At 46.8% G+C, this 8005-nt stretch overlaps 1 long non-coding RNA gene across 1 annotated transcript; it reads right to left on the reverse strand.

The window, feature by feature from the left end:
• Window positions 1-1975: 1975 nt before the first annotated feature.
• Window positions 1976-7652, reverse strand: LOC116978068. Its single transcript, XR_004413369.1, has 3 exons — window positions 7558-7652; window positions 2991-3085; window positions 1976-2076 (listed from the first exon to the last, which is right to left on the reverse strand). It is a non-coding gene; the product is annotated as an uncharacterized LOC116978068 (long non-coding RNA).
• Between the last annotated feature and the right edge of the window lie 353 nt (window positions 7653-8005).

Raw genomic sequence — 8005 nt, forward strand, 5'->3', positions numbered from 1 at the left:
TGGGCACAGCATGAATGGTAAGCTGGACCCACATGGTGAAGCAGGGCTGGGCAGAGGAGACGAGAAGGAGCAAGTCTACGCGGGCTGGACGAGAGGTCTTCACGCTGTGGAACACTGGCACCAGCAGTCAGCGTGGGTTTGCGTTGGGTAACTCACGTGTCCGGGCTTCCAGCGGAAGGCGGAGATGGTAGAGGCAGTCACGGTCTGATCTGTTGACGGATTAACACGGGCGTGAGTGACAGATAGCAGGGAAGGCCATTCGGCCCCTCAAACCTACCCCACCATTCACTGTGATCACCATAAGTTCAGAAGTAAGTCCAGCAGCATCATCAAGGACCAGTCTCACCCCGGTCACTCCCTCTTCTCCCCTCCGCCATCGGGCAAGAGGCACAGAAGTGTGAAAACGAACGCACACCTCCAGTTTCTTCCCAGCTGTTATCAGGCAACTGAACCGTCCTCTCACCAACTAGAGAGCAGTCCAGACCTCCCAACTACCTCATTGGAGACCCTCGAACTATCTTCAATCGGACCTTTCTGGACTTTACCTTGCACTAAACGTTATTCCCTTTATCCTGTATCTGTACAATGTAGACAGCTTGATTGTAATCATGTATTGTCTTCCCGTTGACTGGATGAAACGCAATACAAAAGCTTTTCACTGTACCTAGATGGCAGATGGAGTTTAATGCTGATAAATGTGAGGTGTTACACCTTGGCAGGACAAATCAAAATAGGACGTACATGATAAATGGTAGGGAATTGAAGAATACAGTTGAACAGAGGGATCTGGGAATAACCGTGCATAGTTCCTTGAAGGTGGAATCTCATATAGATAGGGTGGTAAAGAAAGCTTTTGGTATGCTAGCCTTTATAAATCAGAGCATTGAGTATAGAAGCTGGGATGTAATGTTAAAATTGTACAAGGCATTGGTGAGACCAAATCTGGAGTATGGTGTACAATTTTGGTCGCCCAATTATAGGAAGGATGTCAACAAAATAGAGAGAGTACAGAGGAGATTTACTAGAATGTTGCCTGGGTTTCAACAACTAAGTTACAGAGATAGGTTGAATAAGTTAGGTCTTTATTCTCTGGAGCGCAGAAGGTTAAGGGGGGACTTGATAGAGGTCTTTAAAATGATGAGAGGGATAGACAGAGTTGATGTGATCAAGCTTTTCCGGTATATGTGACATTAATAATCTAATTTAAACTAAACTTGTGTGGTTCCTGGTCCATTGCACGAACAAATCGACCTCACCAGCTGCGTTCCTGCTCTTAAATTCATGTTCATACGTGATAGGAGCAGAATTAGGCCATTCGGCCCATCAAGTCTACTCCACCATTCAATCATCATCTCTCCCTCCTAATCCCATTCTCCTGCCTTCTTCCCGTACTAATCAAGAATTTATCTATCTCTGCCTTAAATATTTCCACTGACTTGGCCTCCACAGCCGTCCGTGGCAATGAATCCCACAGATTCACCACCATCTGACTAATAAAATTCCTCCTCATCTTCTTCCTAAAGGAACGTCCTTTAATTCTGAGGCTGCGGCCTCTGGTCCTGGACTCTCCCACGAGTAGAAACATCCTCTCCACACCCACTCTGTCCAGGCCTTTCTCTGCTCACTATTATGTGCAAGTGTAATGTTATGTGTTGATCGGTGGTGTGAACTCACTGGCTGCCAAGCAGTGGAAGCGGGCACGGCGAGATCGTGTTTCCATGGGTGTACATTCTGCCAGGCACCGTTGTACTGGTTCTACAGAATAGCATCTGGATGCCTGTCCTTCAAACTCCACCACAGTTCCTAGTTCCACAAAGTCCTGCCTTACTTTGCAATCTGAAAGACAAACAGAGTGTGGTTTGTCAGGGAGCCGAGCAGCGGCCGGGAGTGGGGGGACGATGACACAACCAGGCGGAGCCTCTTACCGTCCTTGCACGACGTTCCCGAACACAACCAGGACTCAAAGAGACGATCCTGGTCCTCGGCGACCTCCCGGCTGGGCATCATCATTTTCTTCTCATCGTTGTTAAGGCCACAGATTCCACACGTCTTGCTCATCATCTGGTCCACGACAATCTTCACACAAAGGCAGATACATCAGAACAGTACGACCACAAAGTTAACGCTGAAAGTTTAAATCTGTTAGTGATCAGTGATTAGACAGAGTATCATCGGCCAACCTCCTCTAGTCTGGGACCAGAGATCGAAGCATTGAGCCTTCATTGGTCAAGGCATTGAGTCTAAGAATTATATGAGTTACTCCAATACATTGTGTCTACTTTTGTAAGCCTCCATCTGCAATTCCGTCTGTCTATAATGTTTTTAAAATAAATTTCTGAAACGTTATAAATACATTTATACAAGCTTATAAACACTAGGAACTGCAGATGATGGTGTACAAAAAAACAAAACACTAAGTGCTGGAGTACCTCAGTGTAGCAGGCACCATCTGTGGAGAACAAGGATGGACAACGTTTCAGGTTGGGACCCTTCTCCAGACTATAATACTTTGGTTAGACGGGATTGTTAGACAAGGGTTGCAGCTTGGATTGATGGGTATTAAATATAAAGCAAGGTTTGACAAACTCAGATAGGTCTTTCTGAAACATCGTAGGTTGAGCGGAGACCTGATAGAAGTCTATAAAATAATGAGTGGCAGAGACAGTCAGAACCTTTATCCCAGGGTGGAAATGTCAGAGACTAGATGGCAGAGCTTTAAGGAGAGAGGGGCAAAGCTTAATGGAGATGAGCAGGGCAGGTGTTTCATACAGGGGAGGTGGGTGTCTGGAAAGCTCTGTCGGGGGGTGGTGGTGGAGGCAGATACGATAGTGGTGTTTACAGTAAGAAGCGTTTAGATATGCAGGGAATGGCAGGATATGGATCACGTGTAGACAAAGGGGATTATTTCCACTAGGCGTCATGTCGGGCACGGACATCGTGCTCCTGGGGTCTCCTGTTCTGCGTTCGATGTTCCATGCTCGATGAGGTACCTGAACTTGGTCTCCATTGAAGTACAGCCTTTCAATATTGATGGACGGGGCTTGCAGAGTGATTCCCATTCCGTTCCTTTGAATGGTCACGATATCTGGAAGACAGGCAGATGGCCGTTTCGTACAACAGATACTTTCATCCTCTGCACAGAGGTCGCAGGTCAGCGTGAAGTGAAAGAACAGCGAGTGAACAGTGAACTGGACAACATGTGTGAAGGAAGGCACATGCTAGTTTAAACCCACGATGGAATCTTATATTTCGCTTGGGTAGCTTTCAACCCAGTGGTATGATCATGATCTCTCTAACTTGACGTAACCCCGTTCCCCTCCCTCTCTGTCCCTCCACCACCCAAGTCGCACCAGCTTCTCGTTAACACCTAACAAAAAGCTAACAATGGGATATTTCCTTTAAAATCGTTACTTTTTTGCATATCTTTCATTCATTTGTTCTATATCTCTCTCTACATAGAAACATAGACAATAGGTGCAGGAGTAGGCCATTCGGCCCTTCGAGCCTGCACCGCCATTCAATATGATCATGGCTGATCATCCAACTCAGTATCCTGTACCTGCCTTCTCTCCATACCCCCTGATCCCTTTAGCTACAAGGGCCACATCTAACTCCCTCTTAAATATAGCCAATGAACTGGCCTCAACTACCTTCTGTAGCAGAGAATTCCACATATTCACCACTCTCTGTGTGAAAAATGTTTATCTCATCTCGGTCCTAAAAGACATCCCCCTTATCCTTAAACTGTGACCCCTTGTTCTGGACTTCCCCAACATCGGGAATAATCTTCCTGCATCTAGCCTGTCCAACCCCTTAAGAATTTTGTAATTTCCTATAAGATTCCCCCTCAACCTTCTAAATTCTAGCGAGTACAAGCCGAGTCTATCCAGTCTTTCTTCATATGAAAGTCCTGCCATCCCAGGAATCAGTCTGGTGAACCTTCTCTGTACTCCCTCTATGGCAATAATGTCCTTCCTCAGATTAGGAGACCAAAACTGTACGCAATACTCCAGGTGTGGTCTCACCAAGACCCTGTACAACTGCAGTAGAACCTCCCTGCTCCTATACTCAAATCCTTTTGCTATGAATGCTAACATACCATTCACTTTCTTCACTGCCTGCTGCACCTGCATGCCTACTTTCAATTACTGGTGTATCATGACACCCAGGTCTCGTTGCATCTCCCCTTTTCCTAATCGGCCACCATTCAGATAATAGTCTACTTTCCTGTTTTTGCCACCAAAGTGGATAACCTCACATTTATCCACATTGTACTGCATCTGCCATGCATTTGCCCACTCACCCAGCCTATACGTCACCTTGCAGCCTCCTAGCATCCTCCTCACAGCTAACATTGCCCCCCAGCTATATATCTCATTCCCATTTCCCCTGACTCTGTCTGAAGAAGGGTCTCGACCCAAGACATCACCCAATCCTTCAATCCAGAGTTGCTGCCTGACCCGCTGAGTTACTCCAGCATTTTATGTCTAACTGGAGAACATAGATAGGTTGAGTTTAGTTTATTATTGTCACGTGTACGGTGGTAGAATGAAAAGCTTTTGTTGCGTGCTATCCAGTCAGTGGGAAGACTATACATGATTACAACCAGGCCGTCCACAGTGTATAGATACAGGATAAAGGGAATAACGGTAAATAAAGAGTTAAGAGTTGAGAGATTGTAATAAATGATAGCAGATCCACACCTGGGACATTTGATGATGTTTTGGTTCACAAGTTCTCAGGTTATAGTAGAATTAGGTCATTCGGCCCATCGAGTCTACTCCACCATTCAATCATGACCGATCTCTGCCTCCTAATCCCATTCTCCTGCCTTCTCCCCATTACCCTTGACACCTGTTCTAATCAAGAATGTGCCTATCTCTGCCTTAAATATATCCACTGACTTGGCCTCCACAGCCGTCTGTGGCAATGAGTTCCACCCTATTGACCTCAACCTTGACCAGTGTCGCCACCCTCTCCTAACGGAAAATAATTCTGAATGTTCACAGACCCTTGAAGATAAGATGTTCATTTAAGACAATAGGATGCTCATAGTAGCGGAATTAGGCCATTCGGCCCATCAAGTCTACTCTGCCATTCAATCATGGCTGATCTATCTCTCCCTCCTAACCCCATTCTCCTGCCTTCTCCCCATAACCCCTGACACCCGTACTAATCAACAATCTATCTCTCTCTGCCTTACATGTATTCACTGACTTGTGTGGCAAAGAATTCCACAGATTCACCATCCTCTAAAGAATTTCCTCCTCATCTCCTTTTTAAAGGTACATCCTTCTTTTCCGAGCCTGTGACTTCTAGACTCTCTCTAGACAGATATGGGGCCCAAAATGTGCCTATCCCTGCCTTACGGGCAGGTGCTCATGCCACATGATCTGCTGAGTTACTATTTTGTTAAAATAGAAATATGCTAAGAATCCATTTCAATTTCAGATTTTTAATTGTTTCTATTCTTCAATGTTCTTATGTGATCTAATTGTACAAGAAATACATTGGTTAAGTCTTAATGTTGGTGTGTATGCAGGTAGTTCTGCTATAACATAGTCATTGCCTTCTTTAGAAAGTTCATGATATGGAAACACTCCTTATAAAACAATTGTGGTGGGGAAAAGAGAGGGGCTTGAGAGGTTTCGACTCACAGTGACAAATATATTTCTCCCAGGTGATTTTTAAGAGTAAAGATCTTTATTAGCGACATTTAGAACATTCTGTATTATTTAATATCAATGAACATCATGCTGACTCAATTGTACCTGCATTCCTCTTTGCTACTTGTGTTTTCAGATTAATGTCTTATTTTTGGACAGTCGTCTTTCTTTTACAATTTCACGTGTAATTAATGTATAATTTATGGTGGCCCGCGACCAATCCCCCATTTACTGGTGCACTCCTCTGTCATTTTCACACCTTACCCTTCCATATCTCTAGACTCCCTCTCCCTTGACTGTCTGAAGAAGGGTCCCGACCCAAAATGTAACGCATTCCATTTCTTGCAGAGATGCTGCCTGACCCGCTGAGTTACTCCAGCACTTTGTGAAACGTCACCTATCCATGTTCTCCACAGATGCTGCCTGACCCGCTGAGTTACTCCAGCACTTTGTGAAACGTCACCTATCCATGTTCTCCACAGATGCTGCCTGACCCGCTGAGTTACTCCAGCACTCTGTGAAACGTCACCTATCCATGTTCTCAACAGATGCTGCCTGACCCGCTGAGTTACTCCAGCACTCTGTGAAACGTCACCTATCCATGTTCTCCACAGATGCTGCCTGACCCACTGTGTTACTCCAGCACTCTGTGAAACGTCACCTATCCATGTTCTCCACAGATGCTGCCTGACCCGCTGAGTTATGGTGCAGCAGCATCTATGGAGCGAAGGAAATAGGCAACGTTTCGGGCCGAAACCCTTCTGGAAATAGGCAACGTTTCGGGCCGAAACCCGGAAGGGTTTCGACCCGAAACGTTGCCTATTTCCTTAGCTCCATAGATGCTGCTGCACCTACTGAGTTACTCCAGCACTCTGTGAAACGTCACCTATCCATGTTCTCCACAGATGCTGCCTGACCCGCTGAGTTACTCCAGCACTCGCGACATCTTCCCATCTCCTCCCCTGTCTGCTTTCCGCAAAGACCGCTCCCTCCATAACTCCCTTGTCAATTCTTCCCTTCCCACCCGAACCACCCCCTCTCCGGGCACTTTCCCTTGCAACCGCAAGAAATGCTGCACTTGTCGCTTTACCTGCCCCCTTGACTCCATTCAAGGACGCAAGCAGTCGTTCCAGGTGTGACAGAGGTTCACCTGCACCTCCTCAAACCTCATCTATTACATCCGCTGCTCTAGATATCAGCTGCTCTACATTGGTGAGACCAAGCGTAGGCTTGGCGATCGATTCGCCGAACACCTCCGCTCGGTCGGCAATAACCAACCTGATCTCCCGGTGGCTCAGCACTTCAACTCCCCCTCCCATTCCGAATCCGACCTTTCTGTCCTAAGCCTCCTCATGGCCAGAGTGAGTCCCACTGGAAATTGGAGGAGCAGCACCTCATATTTCGCATGGGCAGTTTACACCCCAGCGGCATTAACATTGACCTCCAATTTCCAGTAGCCCTCACTGTCTCCTCCCCTCAGCTCCCCCTCAGCCCTCTGGCTCCGGCTCCTCCTCTTCCTTTCTTCTTCCCGCCCTTACCCCCTCCCACCCTACATCAGTCTGAAGAAGGGTTTTGGCCCGAAACGTTGCCTATTTCCTTCACACCATAGATGCTACCTCGCCCGCTGAGTTTCTCCAGCACTTTTGTCTACCTACTGATATTAGATGATTAGCCGTGATCACATTGAATGGTGGTGCTGGCTCGAAGGGCTGAATGGCCTACTCCTGCACCTATTATCTATGTTTCTATGTACAATTGCTCAGAATACTCCAAATGCAGCCTGACCAGCACCTTCTAGAGCCTCAGCATGACATCCCTGTTTTATGTATTGTAATCCTCTGGAATAAAATGTTAAATTAACATTGCCCAGGTCCCCACCACCCTGCCTCACCTCTCAACACCTGTGGTTGTTCACCCAGAGGGGCTTCAGCAGAATCCACTAAGACCTTCACTCCATCCCGTGTGGGAAAGGCTTCAATGATGCTGGTGAAGTTAAACACAGGAACAGCACTGGGTAAGTGGAATTATAACGTCACACAGCACGGAAACAGGCCCTTCAGCCCAACTCTCCATCCTGACCCACATAAACTAGCCCCATTTACCCCGCAGCCCTCTGAACCTTTCCTGTCCATATACCTGTCCAAACGTTGCGATAGTCCAGCCTCAACTACCTCCTCTGGCAGCTCGTTTCATGCACCAACCACCCTCCGTGTGAAAAAGTTACCCCTCGGATTCCACTCTCACCTCCAACCTATGTCTTAGTTCCAAGATGGCGGCGCTGGCTTAACAGCTGCGGCCCACCTGCAGTCCGTCTGTTTTTTTTCTTTCGTTTTGTTCAT

Source organism: Amblyraja radiata, chromosome 10 (assembly GCF_010909765.2).
Source record: "Amblyraja radiata isolate CabotCenter1 chromosome 10, sAmbRad1.1.pri, whole genome shotgun sequence".
Taxonomy (NCBI): domain Eukaryota; kingdom Metazoa; phylum Chordata; class Chondrichthyes; order Rajiformes; family Rajidae; genus Amblyraja; species Amblyraja radiata.